Source organism: Camelus bactrianus, chromosome 16 (assembly GCF_048773025.1).
Source record: "Camelus bactrianus isolate YW-2024 breed Bactrian camel chromosome 16, ASM4877302v1, whole genome shotgun sequence".
Lineage (NCBI taxonomy): Eukaryota > Metazoa > Chordata > Mammalia > Artiodactyla > Camelidae > Camelus > Camelus bactrianus.
This window is the reverse complement of record NC_133554.1, coordinates 25,723,522-25,743,644: the sequence shown is the minus strand read 5'-3', so window position 1 is coordinate 25,743,644 and position 20,123 is coordinate 25,723,522.

Here is a 20,123-nt window from a genome sequence, read left to right as displayed (position 1 = left end):
GAAAAGAAACTTTGTGTTCCCATCAAGCTAGGTGAAGGACGGCTTTCACACACACTTATCTCTCAGAACTGAGCATGTGGAGAGACGTTCGTTCATCTAGCACAAAGGGAACGGGTTGCAGGAGAAACTTTTACTCTGGTTTCTCAGTCTGTTTACTAGTGCCGGTTTGAAGTTCCTGCAGTTTTCACTGTAAAACCGAGTTGCAGTTAGTACCTCCCCATATATATGTATGGAGAGATGTTTGCAACTGAAAAGAAACTTTGTGTTCCCAACAAGCTAGGTGAAGGACGGCTTTCACACACACTTATCTCTCAGAACTGAGCATGTGGAGAGACGTTCGTTCATCTAGCACAAAAGGAACGGGTTGCAGGAGAAACTTTTACTCTGGTTTCTCAGTCTGTTTGCTGGTATCGGTTTGAAGTTCCTGCAGTTTTCACTGTAAAACCGATTTGGTGCTACTACCTCCCCATATATATGTATGGAGTGGAGTTTACAACTGAAAAGTAACTTTGTGTTCCCAACAAGCTAGGTGAAGAACGGCTTTCATACACACTTATCTCTCAGAACTGAGCATGTGGAGAGACGTTCGTTCATCTAGCAAAAAGTGAAAGTTTTGCAGGAGAAACTTTTACTCTGGTTTCACAGTCTGTTTGCTGGTACCGGTTTGAAGTTCCTGCAGTTTTCACTGTAAAACCGAGTTGGAGCTACTACCTCCCCATTTATTGTATGGAGTGGTGTTTGCAACTGAAAAGTTACTTTGTGTTCCCAACAAGCTATGTGAAGAAAGGCTTTCACACACATTTATCTCTCAGAACTGAGCATGTGGAGAGACGTTCGTTCATCTAGCACAAAGGGAACGGGTTGCAGGAGAAACTTATACTCTGGTTTCTCAGTCTGTTTCCTAGTACCGGTTTGATGTTCCTGCAGTTTTCACTGTAAAACCGATTTGGAGCTAGTACCACCCCATATATATGTATGGAGAGATATTTGCAACTGAAAAGAAACTTTGTGTTCCCAACAAGCTAGGTGAAGGACGGCTTTCACACACAATTATCTCTCAGAACTGAGCATGTGGAGAGACGTTCGTTCATCTAGCACAAAGGGAACGGGTTGCAGGAGAAACTTTTACTCTGGTTTCTCAGTCTGTTTCCTTGTGCCAGTTTGAATTTCCTGCAGTTTTCACTATAAAACCGAGTTGCAGCTAGTACCTCCCCATATATATGTATGGAGTGGAGTTTGCAACTGAAAAGAAACTTTGTGTTCCCAACAAGCTAGTTGAAGGACGGCTTTCCCACACACTTATCTCTCAGAACTGAGCATGTGGAGAGACGTTCGTTCATCTAGCACAAAGGGAACGGGTTGCAGGAGAAACTTTTACTCTGGTTTCTCAGTCTTTTTCCTAGTGCCAGTTTGAAGTTCCAGGAGTTTTCACTGTAAACAGAGTTGGAGCTAGTACCTCCCCATATATGTATGGAGTAGAGTGTGCAACTGGAAAGAAACTTTGTGTTCAAAACAAGCTACGTGAAGGACGGTTTCACACACACTTATCTCATAGAACTGAGCATGTGGATAGACGTTCGTTCATCTAGCACAAAGGGAACGGGTGGCAGGAGAATCTTTTACTCTGGTTTCTCAGTCTGTTTTACTAGTGCCGGTTTGAAGTTCCTGCAGTTTTCACTGTAAAACGGAGTTGGAGCTAGTACCTAACTATATATATGTATGGAGTGGAGTTTGCAACCGAAAAGAAACTTTGTGTTACCAACAAGCTAGGTGAAAGACGGCTTTCACACACACTTTTCACTCAGAACTCAGCATGTGGAGAGACGTTCGTTCATCTAGCACAAAGGGAACGGGTTGCAGGAGAAATTTTTACTCTGGTTTCTCAGTCTGTTTCCTAGTGCCGGTTTAAAGTTCCTGCAGTTTTCACTGTAAAACAGAGTTGGAGCTAGTACCTCCCCATATATATGTATAGAGAGATGTTTGCAACTGAAAGGAAATTTTGTGTTCCCAACAAGCTAGGTGAAGTACGGCTTTCACACACAATTATCTCTCAGAACTGAGCATGTGGAGAGACGTTCGTTCATCTAGCACAATGGGAACGGGTTGCAGGAGAAACTTTTACTCTGGTTTCTCAGTCTGTTTCCTAGTGCCGGTTTGAAATTCCTGAGTTTTCACTATAAAACCGAGTTGCAGCTAGTACCTCCCCATATATATGTATGGAGTGGACTTTGCAACTGAAAAGAAACTTTGTGTTCCCAACAAGCTATGTGAAGGAAGGCTTTCCCACACACTTATCTCTCAGAACTGAGCATGTGGAGAGACGTTCGTTCATTTAGCACAAAGGGAACGGGTTGCAGGAGAAACTTTTACTCTGTTTTCTCAATCTGTTTCCTAGTGCCAGTTTGAAGTTCCAGGAGTTTTCACTGTAAAACCGAGTGGGAGCTAGTACCTCCCCATATATATGTAGGAGTAGAGTGTGCAACTGGAAAGAAACTTTGTGTTCAAAACAAGCTACGTGAAGGACGGCTTTCACACACACTTATCTCATAGAACTGAGCATGTGGAGAGACGTTCGTTCATCTAGCACAAAGGGAACGGGTGGCAGGGGAAACTTTTACTCTGGTTTCTCAGTCTGTTTTACTAGTGCCGGTTTGAATTTCCTGCAGTTTTCACTGTAAAACGGAGTTGGAGCTAGTACCTCCCTATATATATGTATGGAGTGGAGTTTGCAACTGAAAAGAAACTTTGTGTTCCCAACAAGCTAGGTGAAGGACGGCTTTCACACACACTTTTCTCTCAGAAATCAGCATGTGGAGAGACGTTCGTTCATCTAGCACAAAGGGAACGGGTTGCAGGAGAAATTTTTCTCTGGTTTCTCAGTCTGTTTTCTAGTGCCGGTTTGAAATTCCTGCAGATTTCACTATAAAACCGAGTTGCAGCTAGTACCTCCCCATATATATGTATGGAGAGATGTTTGCAACTGAAAAGAAACTTTGTGTTCCCAACAAGCTATGTGAAGAACAGCTTTCACACACACTTATCTCTCAGAACTGAGCATGTGGAGAGACGTTCGTTCATCTAGCACCAAGGGAACGGTTTGCAGGAGACACATTTACTCTGGTTTTTCAGTCTGTTTCCTAGTGCCAGTTTGAAGTTCCAGGAGTTTTCACTGTAAAACCGAGTTGGAGCTAGTACCTCCCCATATATGTATGGAGTGGAGTCTGCAACTGAAAAGAAACTTTGTGTTCCCAACAAGCTATGTGAAGGACGGCTTTCACACACACTTATCTCTCAGAACTGAGCATGTGGTGAGAAGTTCGTTCATCTAGCACAAAGGGAACAGGTTGCAGGAGAAAATTTTACTCTGGTTTCTCAGTCTGTTTCCTAGTGCCGGTTTGAAGTTCCTGCAGTTTTCACTGTAAAACCGAGTTGGAGCTAGTACCTCCCCATATATATGTATGGAGAGATGTTTGCAACTGAAAAGAAACTTTGTGTTCCCAACAAGCTAGGTGAAGGACGGCTTTCACACACACTTATCTCTCAGAACTGAGCATGTGGATAGACGTTCGTTCATCTAGCACAAAGGGAACGGGTTGCAGGAGAAACATTTACTCTGGTTTCTCAGTCTGTTTCCTAGTACCGGTTTGAAGTTCCTGCAGTTTTCACTGTAAAACCGAGTTGGAGCTACTACCTGCCCATATATATGTAGGATTGGAGTTTGCAACTGAAAAGAAACTTTGTGTTCCCATCAAGCTAGGTGAAGGACGGCTTTCACACACACTTATCTCTCAGAACTGAGCATGTGGAGAGACGTTCGTTCATCTAGCACAAAGGGAACGGGTTGCAGGAGAAACTTTTACTCTGGTTTCTCAGTCTGTTTCCTAGTGCCGGTTTGAAGTTCCTGCAGTTTTCACTGTAAAACCGAGTTGCAGTTAGTACCTCCCCATATATATGTATGGAGAGATGTTTGCAACTGAAAAGAAACTTTGTGTTCCCAACAAGCTAGGTGAAGGACGGCTTTCACACACACTTATCTCTCAGAACTGAGCATGTGGAGAGACGTTCGTTCATCTAGCACAAAAGGAACGGGTTGCAGGAGAAACTTTTACTCTGGTTTCTCAGTCTGTTTGCTGGTATCGGTTTGAAGTTCCTGCAGTTTTCACTGTAAAACCGATTTGGTGCTACTACCTCCCCATATATATGTATGGAGTGGAGTTTACAACTGAAAAGTAACTTTGTGTTCCCAACAATCTAGGTGAAGAACGGCTTTCATACACACTTATCTCTCAGAACTGAGCATGTGGAGAGACGTTCGTTCATCTAGCAAAAAGTGAACGTTTTGCAGGAGAAACTTTTACTCTGGTTTCACAGTCTGTTTGCTGGTACCGGTTTGAAGTTCCTGCAGTTTTCACTGTAAAACCGAGTTGGAGCTACTACCTCCCCATTTATTGTATGGAGTGGTGTTTGCAACTGAAAAGTTACTTTGTGTTCCCAACAAGCTATGTGAAGAAAGGCTTTCACACACATTTATCTCTCAGAACTGAGCATGTGGAGAGACGTTCGTTCATCTAGCACAAAGGGAACGGGTTGCAGGAGAAACTTATACTCTGGTTTCTCAGTCTGTTTCCTAGTACCGGTTTGATGTTCCTGCAGTTTTCACTGTAAAACCGATTTGGAGCTAGTACCACCCCATATATATGTATGGAGAGATATTTGCAACTGAAAAGAAACTTTGTGTTCCCAACAAGCTAGGTGAAGGACGGCTTTCACACACAATTATCTCTCAGAACTGAGCATGTGGAGAGACGTTCGTTCATCTAGCACAAAGGGAACGGGTTGCAGGAGAAACTTTTACTCTGGTTTCTCAGTCTGTTTCCTTGTGCCAGTTTGAATTTCCTGCAGTTTTCACTATAAAACCGAGTTGCAGCTAGTACCTCCCCATATATATGTATGGAGTGGAGTTTGCAACTGAAAAGAAACTTTGTGTTCCCAACAAGCTAGTTGAAGGACGGCTTTCCCACACACTTATCTCTCAGAACTGAGCATGTGGAGAGACGTTCGTTCATCTAGCACAAAGGGAACGGGTTGCAGGAGAAACTTTTACTCTGGTTTCTCAGTCTTTTTCCTAGTGCCAGTTTGAAGTTCCAGGAGTTTTCACTGTAAACAGAGTTGGAGCTAGTACCTCCCCATATATGTATGGAGTAGAGTGTGCAACTGGAAAGAAACTTTGTGTTCAAAACAAGCTACGTGAAGGACGGTTTCACACACACTTATCTCATAGAACTGAGCATGTGGATAGACGTTCGTTCATCTAGCACAAAGGGAACGGGTGGCAGGAGAATCTTTTACTCTGGTTTCTCAGTCTGTTTTACTAGTGCCGGTTTGAAGTTCCTGCAGTTTTCACTGTAAAACGGAGTTGGAGCTAGTACCTAACTATATATATGTATGGAGTGGAGTTTGCAACCGAAAAGAAACTTTGTGTTACCAACAAGCTAGGTGAAAGACGGCTTTCACACACACTTTTCACTCAGAACTCAGCATGTGGAGAGACGTTCGTTCATCTAGCACAAAGGGAACGGGTTGCAGGAGAAATTTTTACTCTGGTTTCTCAGTCTGTTTCCTAGTGCCGGTTTAAAGTTCCTGCAGTTTTCACTGTAAAACAGAGTTGGAGCTAGTACCTCCCCATATATATGTATAGAGAGATGTTTGCAACTGAAAGGAAATTTTGTGTTCCCAACAAGCTAGGTGAAGTACGGCTTTCACACACAATTATCTCTCAGAACTGAGCATGTGGAGAGACGTTCGTTCATCTAGCACAATGGGAACGGGTTGCAGGAGAAACTTTTACTCTGGTTTCTCAGTCTGTTTCCTAGTGCCGGTTTGAAATTCCTGAGTTTTCACTATAAAACCGAGTTGCAGCTAGTACCTCCCCATATATATGTATGGAGTGGACTTTGCAACTGAAAAGAAACTTTGTGTTCCCAACAAGCTATGTGAAGGAAGGCTTTCCCACACACTTATCTCTCAGAACTGAGCATGTGGAGAGACGTTCGTTCATTTAGCACAAAGGGAACGGGTTGCAGGAGAAACTTTTACTCTGTTTTCTCAATCTGTTTCCTAGTGCCAGTTTGAAGTTCCAGGAGTTTTCACTGTAAAACCGAGTGGGAGCTAGTACCTCCCCATATATATGTAGGAGTAGAGTGTGCAACTGGAAAGAAACTTTGTGTTCAAAACAAGCTACGTGAAGGACGGCTTTCACACACACTTATCTCATAGAACTGAGCATGTGGAGAGACGTTCGTTCATCTAGCACAAAGGGAACGGGTGGCAGGGGAAACTTTTACTCTGGTTTCTCAGTCTGTTTTACTAGTGCCGGTTTGAATTTCCTGCAGTTTTCACTGTAAAACGGAGTTGGAGCTAGTACCTCCCTATATATATGTATGGAGTGGAGTTTGCAACTGAAAAGAAACTTTGTGTTCCCAACAAGCTAGGTGAAGGACGGCTTTCACACACACTTTTCTCTCAGAAATCAGCATGTGGAGAGACGTTCGTTCATCTAGCACAAAGGGAACGGGTTGCAGGAGAAATTTTTCTCTGGTTTCTCAGTCTGTTTTCTAGTGCCGGTTTGAAATTCCTGCAGATTTCACTATAAAACCGAGTTGCAGCTAGTACCTCCCCATATATATGTATGGAGAGATGTTTGCAACTGAAAAGAAACTTTGTGTTCCCAACAAGCTATGTGAAGAACAGCTTTCACACACACTTATCTCTCAGAACTGAGCATGTGGAGAGACGTTCGTTCATCTAGCACCAAGGGAACGGTTTGCAGGAGACACATTTACTCTGGTTTTTCAGTCTGTTTCCTAGTGCCAGTTTGAAGTTCCAGGAGTTTTCACTGTAAAACCGAGTTGGAGCTAGTACCTCCCCATATATGTATGGAGTGGAGTCTGCAACTGAAAAGAAACTTTGTGTTCCCAACAAGCTATGTGAAGGACGGCTTTCACACACACTTATCTCTCAGAACTGAGCATGTGGTGAGAAGTTCGTTCATCTAGCACAAAGGGAACAGGTTGCAGGAGAAAATTTTACTCTGGTTTCTCAGTCTGTTTCCTAGTGCCGGTTTGAAGTTCCTGCAGTTTTCACTGTAAAACCGAGTTGGAGCTAGTACCTCCCCATATATATGTATGGAGAGATGTTTGCAACTGAAAAGAAACTTTGTGTTCCCAACAAGCTAGGTGAAGGACGGCTTTCACACACACTTATCTCTCAGAACTGAGCATGTGGATAGACGTTCGTTCATCTAGCACAAAGGGAACGGGTTGCAGGAGAAACATTTACTCTGGTTTCTCAGTCTGTTTCCTAGTACCGGTTTGAAGTTCCTGCAGTTTTCACTGTAAAACCGAGTTGGAGCTACTACCTGCCCATATATATGTAGGATTGGAGTTTGCAACTGAAAAGAAACTTTGTGTTCCCATCAAGCTAGGTGAAGGACGGCTTTCACACACACTTATCTCTCAGAACTGAGCATGTGGAGAGACGTTCGTTCATCTAGCACAAAGGGAACGGGTTGCAGGAGAAACTTTTACTCTGGTTTCTCAGTCTGTTTCCTAGTGCCGGTTTGAAGTTCCTGCAGTTTTCACTGTAAAACCGAGTTGCAGTTAGTACCTCCCCATATATATGTATGGAGTGGAGTTAGCAACTGAAAAGTAACTTTGTGTTCCCAACAAGCTAGGTGAAGGACGGATTTCACACACACTTATCTCTCATAACTGAGCATGTGGAGAGACGTTCGTTCATCTAGCACAAAGGGAACGGTTTGCAGGAGAATCTTTTACTCTGGTTTCTCAGTCTGTTTTACTAATGCCGGTTTGAAGTTCCTGCAGTTTTCACTGTAAAACCGAGTTGGAGCTAGTACCTCCCCATATATATGTATGGATAGATGTTTGCAACTGAAAAGAAACTTTGTGTTCCCAACAAGCTAGGTGAAGGACGGCTTTCACACACACTTATCTCTCAGAACTGAGCATGTGGAGAGACGTTCGTTCATCTAGCACAAAGGGAACGGGTTGCAGGAGAAACTTTTACTCTGGTTTCTCAGTCTGTTTGCTGGTATCGGTTTGAAGTTCCTGCAGTTTTCACTGTAAAACCGATTTGGTGCTACTACCTCCCCATATATATGTATGGAGTGGAGTTTACAACTGAAAAGTAACTTTGTGTTCCCAACAAGCTAGGTGAAGAACGGCTTTCATACACACTTATCTCTCAGAACTGAGCATGTGGAGAGACGTTCGTTCATCTAGCAAAAAGTGAACGTTTTGCAGGAGAAACTTTTACTCTGGTTTCACAGTCTGTTTGCTGGTACCGGTTTGAAGTTCCTGCAGTTTTCACTGTAAAACCGAGTTGGAGCTACTACCTCCCCATTTATTTGTATGGAGTGGTGTTTGCAACTGAAAAGTAACTTTGTGTTCCCAACAAGCTATGTGAAGAAAGGCTTTCACACACACTTATCTCTCAGAACTGAGCATGTGGAGAGACGTTCGTTCATCTAGCACAAAGGTAACGGGTTGCAGGAGAAACTTTTACTCTGGTTTCTCAGTCTGTTTCCTAGTACCGGTTTGAAGTTCCTGCAGTTTTCACTGTAAAACCGATTTGGAGCTAGTACCTCCCCATATATATGTATGGAGAGATGTTTGCAACTGAAAAGGAACTTTGTGTTCCCAACAAGCTAGGTGAAGGACGGCTTTCACACACACTTATCTCTCAGAACTGAGCATGTGGAGAGACGTTCGTTCATCTAGCACAAAGGGAACGGGTTGCAGGAGAAACTTTTACTCTGGTTTCTCAGTCTGTTTCCTTGTGCCAGTTTGAATTTCCTGCAGTTTTCACTATAAAACCGAGTTGCAGCTAGTACCTCCCCATATATATGTATGGAGTGGAGTTTGCAACTGAAAAGAAACTTTGTGTTCCCAACAAGCTAGGTGAAGGACGGCTTTCCCACACAATTATCTCTCAGAACTGAGCATGTGGAGAGACGTTCGTTCATATAGCACAAAGGGAACGGGTGGCAGGAGACTTTTACTCTGGTTTCTCAGTCTGTTTCCTAGTGCCAGTTTGAAGTTCCAGGAGTTTTCACTGTAAAACCGAGTTGGAGCTAGTACCTCCCCATATATGTATGGAGTAGAGTGTGCAACTGAAAAGAAACTTTGTGTTCAAAACAAGCTATGTGAAGGACGGCTTTCACACACACTTATCTCATAGAACTGAGCATGTGGAGAGACGTTCTTTCATCTAGCACAAAGGGAACGGGTGGCAGGAGAAACTTTTACTCTGGTTTCTCAGTCTGTTTTACTAGTGCCGGTTTGAAGTTCCTGCAGTTTTCACTGTAAAACCGATTTGGAGCTAGTACCTCCCCATATATATGTATGGAGAGATGTTTGCAACTGAAAAGAAACTTTGTGTTCCCAACAAGCTAGGTGAAGGACGGCTTTCACACACACTTATCTCTCAGAACTGAGCATGTGGAGAGACGTTAGTTCATCTAGCACAAAGGGAACGGGTTGCAGGAGAAACTTTTACTCTGGTTTCTCAGTCTGTTTCCAAGTACCGGTAGAAAGTTCCTGCAGTTTTCACTGTAAAACCGATTTGGAGCTAGTACCTCCCCATATATATGTATGGAGAGATGTTTGCAACTGAAAAGAAACTTTGTGTTCAAAACAAGCTAGGTGAAGGACGGCTTTCACACACACTTATCTCTCAGAACTGAGCATGTGGAGAGACGTTCGTTCATCTAGCACAAAGGGAACGGGTTGCAGGAGAAACTTTTACTCTGGTTTCTCAGTCTGTTTCCTTGTGCCAGTTTGAATTTCCTGCAGTTTTCACTATAAAACCGAGTTGCAGCTAGTACCTCCCCATATATATGTATGGAGTGGAGTTTACAACTGAAAAGAAACTTTGTGTTCCCAACAAGCTAGGTGAAGGACGGCTTTTCTACACACTTATCTCTCAGAACTGAGCATGTGGAGAGACGTTCGTTCATCTAGCACAAAGGGAACGGGTTGCAGAAGACTTTTACTCTGGTTTCTCAGTCTGTTTCCTAGTGCCAGTTTGAAGTTCCAGGAGTTTTCACTGTAAAACCGAGTTGGAGCTAGTACCTCCCCATATATGTATGGAGCAGAGTGTGCAACTGAAAAGAAACTTTGTGTTCAAAACAAGCTATGTGAAGGACGGCTTTCACACACACTTATCTCATAGAACTGAGCATGTGGAGAGACGTTCGTTCATCTAGCACAAAGGGAACGGGTGGCAGGAGAATCTTTTACTCTGGTTTCTCAGTCTGTTTTACTAGTGCCGGTTTGAAGTTCCTGCAGTTTTCACTGTAAAACGGATTTGGAGCTAGTACCTCTCTATATACATGTATGGAGTGGAGTTTGCAACTGAAAAGAAACTTTGTGTTCCCAACAAGCTAGGTGAAGGACGGCTTTCCCACACAATTATCTCTCAGAACTGAGCATGTGGAGAGACGTTCGTTCATATAGCACAAAGGGAACGGGTTGCAGGAGACTTTTACTCTGGTTTCTCAGTCTGTTTCCTAGTGCCAGTTTGAAGTTCCAGGAGTTTTCACTGTAAAACCGAGTTGGAGCTAGTACCTCCCCATATATGTATGGAGTAGAGTGTGCAACTGAAAAGAAACTTTGTGTTCAAAACAAGCTATGTGAAGGACGGCTTTCACACACACTTATCTCATAGAACTGAGCATGTGGAGAGACGTTCTTTCATCTAGCACAAAGGGAACGGGTGGCAGGAGAAACTTTTACTCTGGTTTCTCAGTCTGTTTTACTAGTGCCGGTTTGAAGTTCCTGCAGTTTTCACTGTAAAACGGAGTTGGAGCTAGTACCTCCCTATATATATGTATGGAATGGAGTTTGCAACTGAAAAGAAACTTTGTGTTCCCAACAAGCTAGGTGAAGGACGGCTTTCACACACACTTTTCTCTCAGAACTCAGCATGTGGAGAGACGTTCGTTCATCTAGCACAAAGGGAACGTGTTGCAGGAGAAATTTTTACTCTGGTTTCTCAGTCTGTTTTCTAGTGCCGGTTTGAAGTTCCTGCAGTTTTCACTGTAAAACCGATTTGGAGCTAGTTCCTCCCCATATATATGTATGGAGAGATGTTTGCAACTGAAAAGAAACTTTGTGTTCCCAACAAGCTAGGTGAAGGACGGCTTTCACACACACTTATCTCTCAGATCTGAGCATGTGGAGAGACGTTCGTTCATCTAGCACAAAGGGAACGGGTTGCAGGAGAAACTTTTACTCTGGTTTCTCAGTCTGTTTCCTAGTACCGGTTGGAAGTTCCTGCAGTTTTCACTGTAAAACCGATTTGGAGCTAGTACCTCCCCATATATATGTATGGAGAGATGTTTGCAACTGAAAAGAAACTTTGTGTTCCCAACAAGCTAGGTGAAGGACGGCTTTCACACACACTTATCTCTCAGAACTGAGCATGTGCAGAGACGTTCGTTCATCTAGCACAAAGGGAACGGGTTGCAGGAGAAACTTTTACTCTGGTTTCTCAGTCTGTTTCCTTGTGCCAGTTTGAATTTCCTGCAGTTTTCACTATAAAACCGAGTTGCAGCTAGTACCTCCCCATATATATGTATGGAGTGGAGTTTGCAACTGAAAAGAAACTTTGTGTTCCCAACAAGCTAGGTGAAGGACGGCTTTCCCACACACTTATCTCTCAGAACTGAGCATGTGGAGAGACGTTCGTTCATCTAGCACAAAGGGAACGGGTTGCAGGAGACTTTTACTCTGGTTTCTCAGTCTGTTTCCTAGTGCCAGTTTGAAGTTCCAGGAGTTTTCACTGTAAAACCGAGTTGGAGCTAGTACCTCCCCATATATGTATGGAGCAGAGTGTGCAACTGAAAAGAAACTTTGTGTTCAAAACAAGCTATGTGAAGGACGGCTTTCACACACACTTATCTCTAAGAACTGAGCATGTGGAGAGACGTTCGTTCATCTAGCACAAAGGGAACTGGTTGCAGGAAAATCTTTTACTCTGGTCTCTCAGTCTGTTTTACTAGTGCCGGTTTGAAGTTCCTGCAGTTTTCACTGTAAAACCGAGTTGGAGCTAGTACCTCCCTATATATATGTATGGAGTGGAGTTTTCAACTGAAAAGAAACTTTGTGTTCCCAACAAGCTAGGTGAAGGACGGCTTTCACACACACTTATCTCTCAGATCTGAGCATGTGGAGAGACGTTCGTTCATCTAGCACAAAGGGAACGGGTTGCAGGAGAAACTTTTACTCTGGTTTCTCAGTCTGTTTCCTAGTACCGGTTGGAAGTTCCTGCAGTTTTCACTGTAAAACCGATTTGGAGCTAGTACCTCCCCATATATATGTATGGAGAGATGTTTGCAACTGAAAAGAAACTTTGTGTTCCCAACAAGCTAGGTGAAGGACGGCTTTCACACACACTTATCTCTCAGAACTGAGCATGTGCAGAGACGTTCGTTCATCTAGCACAAAGGGAACGGGTTGCAGGAGAAACTTTTACTCTGGTTTCTCAGTCTGTTTCCTTGTGCCAGTTTGAATTTCCTGCAGTTTTCACTATAAAACCGAGTTGCAGCTAGTACCTCCCCATATATATGTATGGAGTGGAGTTTGCAACTGAAAAGAAACTTTGTGTTCCCAACAAGCTAGGTGAAGGACGGCTTTCCCACACACTTATCTCTCAGAACTGAGCATGTGGAGAGACGTTCGTTCATCTAGCACAAAGGGAACGGGTTGCAGGAGACTTTTACTCTGGTTTCTCAGTCTGTTTCCTAGTGCCAGTTTGAAGTTCCAGGAGTTTTCACTGTAAAACCGAGTTGGAGCTAGTACCTCCCCATATATGTATGGAGCAGAGTGTGCAACTGAAAAGAAACTTTGTGTTCAAAACAAGCTATGTGAAGGACGGCTTTCACACACACTTATCTCTAAGAACTGAGCATGTGGAGAGACGTTCGTTCATCTAGCACAAAGGGAACGGGTTGCAGGAAAATCTTTTACTCTGGTCTCTCAGTCTGTTTTACTAGTGCCGGTTTGAAGTTCCTGCAGTTTTCACTGTAAAACCGAGTTGGAGCTAGTACCTCCCTATATATATGTATGGAGTGGAGTTTTCAACTGAAAAGAAACTTTGTGTTCCCAACAAGCTAGGTGAAGGACGGCTTTCACACACACTTATCTCTCAGAACTGAGCATGTGGATAGACGTTCGTTCATCTAGCACAAAGGGAACGGTTTGCAGGAGAAACATTTACTCTGGTTTCTCAGTCTGTTTCCTAGTACCGGTTTGAAGTTCCTGCAGTTTTCACTGTAAAACCGAGTTGGAGCTAGTACCTGCCCATATATAAGTAGGATTGGAGTTTGCAACTGAAAAGAAACTTTGTGTTCCCATCAAGCTAGGTGAAGGACGGCTTTCACACACACTTATCTCTCAGAACTGAGCATGTGGAGAGACGTTCGTTCATCTAGCACAAAGGGAACGGGTTGCAGGAGAAACTTTTACTCTGGTTTCTCAGTCTGTTTCCTAGTGCCGGTTTGAAGTTCCTGCAGTTTTCACTGTAAAACCGAGTTGCAGTTAGTACCTCCCCATATATATGTATGGAGTTGAGTTAGCAACTGAAAAGTAACTTTGTGATCCCAACAAGCTAGGTGAAGGACGGATTTCACACACACTTATCTCTCAGAACTGAGCATGTGGAGAGACGTTCGTTCATCTAGCACAAAGGGAACGGGTTGCAGGAGAATCTTTTACTCTGGTTTCTCAGTCTGTTTTACTAATGCCGGTTTGAAGTTCCTGCAGTTTTCACTGTAAAACCGAGTTGGAGCTAGTACCTCCCCAAATATATGTATGGAGAGATGTTTGCAACTGAAAAGAAACTTTGTGTTCCCAACAAGCTAGGTGAAGGACGGCTTTCACACACACTTATCTCTCAGAACTGAGCATGTGGAGAGACGTTCGTTCATCTAGCACAAAGGGAACGGGTTGCAGGAGAAACTTTTACTCTGGTTTCTCAGTCTGATTGCTGGTATCGGTTTGAAGTTCCTGCAGTTTTCACTGTAAAACCGATTTGGTGCTACTACCTCCCCATATATATGTATGGAGTGGAGTTTACAACTGAAAAGTAACTTTGTGTTCCCAACAAGCTAGGTGAAGAACGGCCTTCATACACACTTATCTCTCAGAACTGAGCATGTGGAGAGACGTTCGTTCATCTAGCAAAAAGTGAACGTTTTGCAGGAGAAACTTTTACTCTGGTTTCACAGTCTGTTTGCTGGTACCGGTTTGAAGTTCCTGCAGTTTTCACTGTAAAACCAAGTTGGAGCTATTACCTCCCCATTTATTTTTATGGAGTGGTGTTTGCAACTGAAAAGTAACTTTGTGTTCCCAACAAGCTATGTGAAGAAAGGCTTTCACACACACTTATCTCTCAGAACTGAGCATGTGGAGAGACGTTCGTTCATCTAGCACAAAGGGAACGAGTTGCAGGAGAAACTTTTACTCTGGTTTCTCAGTCTGTTTCCTTGTGCCAGTTTGAATTTCCTGCAGTTTTCACTATAAAACCGAGTTGCAGCTTGTACCTCCCCATATATATGTATGGAGTGGAGTTTGCAACTGAAAAGAAACTTTGTGTTCCCAACAAGCTAGGTGAAGGACGGCTTTCCCACACAATTATCTCTCAGAACTGAGCATGTGGAGAGACGTTCGTTCATATAGCACAAAGGGAACGGGTTGCAGGAGACTTTTACTCTGGTTTCTCAGTCTGTTTCCTAGTGCCAGTTTGAAGTTCCAGGAGTTTTCACTGTAAAACCGAGTTGGAGCTAGTACCTCCCCATATGTGTATGGAGTAGAGTGTGCAACTGAAAAGAAACTTTGTGTTCAAAACAAGCTAAGTGAAGGACGGCTTTCACACACACTTATCTCATAGAACTGAGCATGTGGAGAGACGTTCTTTCATCTAGCACAAAGGGAACGGGTGGCAGGAGAAACTTTTACTCTGGTTTCTCAGTCTGTTTTACTAGTGCCGGTTTGAAGTTCCTGCATTTTTCACTGTAAAACGGAGTTGGAGCTAGTACCTCCCTATATATATGTATGGAGTGGAGTTTGCAACTGAAAAGAAACTTTGTGTTCCCAACAAGCTAGGTGAAGGACGGCTTTCACACACACTTTTCTCTCTGAACTCAGCATGTGGAGAGACGTTCGTTCATCTAGCACAAAGGGAACGGGTTGCAGGAGAAACTTTTACTCTGGTTTCTCAGTCTGTTTCCTAGTACCGGTTGGAAGTTCCTGCAGTTTTCACTGTAAAACCGATTTGGAGCTAGTACCTCCCCATATATATGTATGGAGAGATGTTTGCAACTGAAAAGAAACTTTGTGTTCCCAACAAGCTAGGTGAAGGACGGCTTTCACACACACTTATCTCTCAGAACTGAGCATGTGGAGAGACGTTCGTTCATCTAGCACAAAGGGAACGGGTTGCAGGAGAAACTTTTACTCTGGTTTCTCAGTCTGTTTCCTTGTGCCAGTTTGAATTTCCTGCAGTTTTCACTATAAAACCGAGTTGCAGCTAGTACCTCCCCATATATATGTATGGAGTGGGGTTTGCAACTGAAAAGAAACTTTGTGTTCCCAACAAGCTAGGTGAAGGACGGCTTTCCCACACACTTATCTCTCAGAACTGAGCATGTGGAGAGACGTTCGTTCATCTAGCACAAAGGGAACGGGTTGCAGGAGACTTTTACTCTGGTTTCTCAGTCTGTTTCCTAGTGCCAGTTTGAAGTTCCAGGAGTTTTCACTGTAAAACCGAGTTGGAGCTAGTACCTCCCCATATATGTATGGAGCAGAGTGTGCAACTGAAAAGAAACTTTGTGTTCAAAACAAGCTATGTGAAGGAAGGCTTTCACACACACATATCTCATAGAACTGAGCATGTGGAGAGACGTTCGTTCATCTAGCACAAAGGGAACGGGTGGCAGGAGAATCTTTTACTCTGGTTTCTCAGTCTGTTTTACTAGTGCCGGTTTGAAGTTCCTGCAGTTTTCACTGTATAACGGATTTGGAGCTAGTACCTCTCTATATACATGTATGGAGTGGAGTTTGCAACTGAAAAGAAACTTTGTGTTCCCAACAAGCTAGGTGAAGGACGGCTTTCCCACACAATTATCTCTCAGAACTGAGCATGTGGAGAGACGTTCGTTCATATAGCACAAAGGGAACGGGTTGCAGGAGACTTTTACTCTGGTTTCTCAGTCTGTTTCCTAGTGCCAGTTTGAAGTTCCAGGAGTTTTCACTGTAAAACCGAGTTGGAGCTAGTACCTCCCCATATATGTATGGAGTAGAGTGTGCAACTGAAAAGAAACTTTGTGTTCAAAACAAGCTATGTGAAGGACGGCTTTCACACACACTTATCTCATAGAACTGAGCATGTGGAGAGACGTTCTTTCATCTAGCACAAAGGGAACGGGTGGCAGGAGAAACTTTTACTCTGGTTTCTCAGTCTGTTTTACTAGTGCCGGTTTGAAGTTCCTGCAGATTTCACTGTAAAACGGAGTTGGAGCTAGTACCTCCCTATATATATGTATGGAGTGGAGTTTGCAACTGAAAAGAAACTTTGTGTTCCCAACAAGCTAGGTGAAGGACGGCTTTCACACACACTTTTCTCTCAGAACTCAGCATGTGGAGAGACGTTCGTTCATCTAGCACAAAGGGAACGGGTTGCAGGAGAAATTTTTACTCTGGTTTCTCAGTCTGTTTTCTAGTGCCGGTTTGAAGTTCCTGCAGTTTTCACTGTAAAACCGATTTGGAGCTAGTTCCTCCCCATATATATGTATGGAGAGATGTTTGCAACTGAAAAGAAACTTTGTGTTCCCAACAAGCTAGGTGAAGGACGGCTTTCACACACACTTATCTCTCAGAACTGAGCATGTGGAGAGACGTTCATTCATCTAGCACAAATGGAACGGGTTGCAGGAGAAACTTTTACTCTGGTTTCTCAGTCTGTTTCCTAGTACCGGTTGGAAGTTCCTGCAGTTTTCACTGTAAAACCGATTTGGAGCTAGTACCTCCCCATATATATGTATGGAGCAGAGTGTGCAACTGAAAAGAAACTTTGTGTTCAAAACAAGCTATGTGAAGGACGGCTTTCACACACACTTATCTCATAGAACTGAGCATGTGGAGAGACGTTCGTTCATCTAGCACAAAGGGAACGGGTGGCAGGGGAATCTTTTACTCTGGTTTCTCAGTCTGTTTTACTAGTGCCGGTTTGAAGTTCCTGCAGTTTTCACTGTAAAACGGATTTGGAGCTAGTACCTCTCTATATACATGTATGTAGTGGAGTTTGCATCTGAAAAGAAACTTTGTGTTCCCAACAAGCTAGGTGAAGGACGGCTTTCACACACACTTTTCTCTCAGAACTCAGCATGTGGAGAGACGTTCGTTCATCTAGCACAAAGGGAACGGGTTGCAGGAGAAACATTTACTCTGTTTTCTCAGTCTGTTTCCTAGTACCGGTTTGAAGTTCCTGCAGTTTTCACTGTAAAACCGAGTTGGAGCTACTATCTCCCCATATATATTTAGGAGTGGAGTATGCAACTGAAAAGAAACTTTGTGTTCCCAACAAGCTAGGTGAAGGACGGCTTTCACTCACACTTATCTCTCAGAACTGAGCATGTGGAGAGACGTTCGTTCATCTAGCACAAAGGGAACGGGTTGCAGGAGAAACTTTTACTCTGGTTTCTCAGTCTGTTTCCTAGTGCCGGTTTGAAGTTCCTGCAGTTTTCACTATAAAACCGAGTTGCCGCTAGTACCTCCCCATATATATGTATGGAGTGGAGTCTGCAACTGAAAAGAAACTTTGTGTTCCTAACAAGCTAGGTGAAGGACGGCTTTCCCACACACTTATCTCTCAGAACTGAGCATGTGGAGAGACGTTCCTTCATCTAGCACAAAGGGAACGGGTTGCAGGAGAAACTTTTACTCTGGTTTCTCAGTCTGTTTCCTAGTGCCAGTTTGAAGTTCCAGGAGTTTTCACTGTAAAACCGAGTTGGAGCTAGTACCTCCCCATATATGTATGGAGTAGAGTGTGCAACTGGAAAGAAACTTTGTGTTCAAAACAAGCTACGTGAAGGACGGTTTCACACACACTTATCTCATAGAACTGAGCATGTGGATAGACGTTCGTTCATCTAGCACAAAGGGAACGGGTGGCAGGAGAATCTTACTCTGGTTTCTCAGTCTGTTTTACTAGTGCCGGTTTGAAGTTCCTGCAGTTTTCACTGTAAAACCGAGTTGGAGCTATTACCTCCCCATATATATGTATGGAGAGATGTTTGCAACTGAAAAGAAACTTTGTGTTCCCAACAAGCTAGGTGAAGGACGGCTTTCACACACACTTATCTCTCAGAACTGAGCATGTGGATAGACGTTCGTTCATCTAGCACAAAGGGAACGGGTTGCAGGAGAAACATTTACTCTGGTTTCTCAGTCTGTTTCCTAGTCCCGGTTTGAAGTTCCTGCAGTTTTCACTGTAAAACCGAGTTGGAGCTACTACCTCCCCATTTATTTGTATGGAGTGGTGTTTGCAACTGAAAAGTAACTTTGTGTTCCCAACAAGCTATGTGAAGAAAGGCTTTCACACACACTTATCTCTCAGAACTGAGCATGTGGAGAGACGTTCGTTCATCTAGCACAAAGGGAACGGGTTGCAGGAGAAACTTTTACTCTGGTTTCTCAGTCTGTTTCCTAGTACCGGTTTGAAGTTCCTGCAGTTTTCACTGTAAAACCGATTTGGAGCTAGTACCTCCCCATATATATGTATGGAGAGATGTTTGCAACTGAAAAGGAACTTTGTGTTCCCAACAAGCTAGGTGAAGGACGGCTTTCACACACACTTATCTCTCAGAACTGAGCATGTGGAGAGACGTTCGTTCATCTAGCACAAAGGGAACGGGTTGCAGGAGAAACTTTTACTCTGGTTTCTCAGTCTGTTTCCTTGTGCCAGTTTGAATTTCCTGCAGTTTTCACTATAAAACCGAGTTGCAGCTAGTACCTCCCCATATATATGTATGGAGTGGAGTTTGCAACTGAAAAGAAACTTTGTGTTCCCAACAAGCTAGGTGAAGGACGGCTTTCCCACACAATTATCTCTCAGAACTGAGCATGTGGAGAGACGTTCGTTCATATAGCACAAAGGGAACGGGTGGCAGGAGACTTTTACTCTGGTTTCTCAGTCTGTTTCCTAGTGCCAGTTTGAAGTTCCAGGAGTTTTCACTGTAAAACCGAGTTGGAGCTAGTACCTCCCCATATATGTATGGAGTAGAGTGTGCAACTGAAAAGAAACTTTGTGTTCAAAACAAGCTATGTGAAGGACGGCTTTCACACACACTTATCTCATAGAACTGAGCATGTGGAGAGACGTTCTTTCATCTAGCACAAAGGGAACGGGTGGCAGGAGAAACTTTTACTCTGGTTTCTCAGTCTGTTTTACTAGTGCCGGTTTGAAGTTCCTGCAGTTTTCACTGTAAAACCGATTTGGAGCTAGTACCTCCCCATATATATGTATGGAGAGATGTTTGCAACTGAAAAGAAACTTTGTGTTCCCAACAAGCTAGGTGAAGGACGGCTTTCACACACACTTATCTCTCAGAACTGAGCATGTGGAGAGACGTTCGTTCATCTAGCACAAAGGGAACGGGTTGCAGGAGAAACTTTTACTCTGGTTTCTCAGTCTGTTTCCAAGTACCGGTAGAAAGTTCCTGCAGTTTTCACTGTAAAACCGATTTGGAGCTAGTACCTCCCCATATATATGTATGGAGAGATGTTTGCAACTGAAAAGAAACTTTGTGTTCCCAACAAGCTAGGTGAAGGACGGCTTTCACACACACTTATCTCTCAGAACTGAGCATGTGGAGAGACGTTCGTTCATCTAGCACAAAGGGAACGGGTTGCAGGAGAAACTTTTACTCTGGTTTCTCAGTCTGTTTCCTTGTGCCAGTTTGAATTTCCTGCAGTTTTCACTATAAAACCGAGTTGCAGCTAGTACCTCCCCATATATATGTATGGAGTGGAGTTTGCAACTGA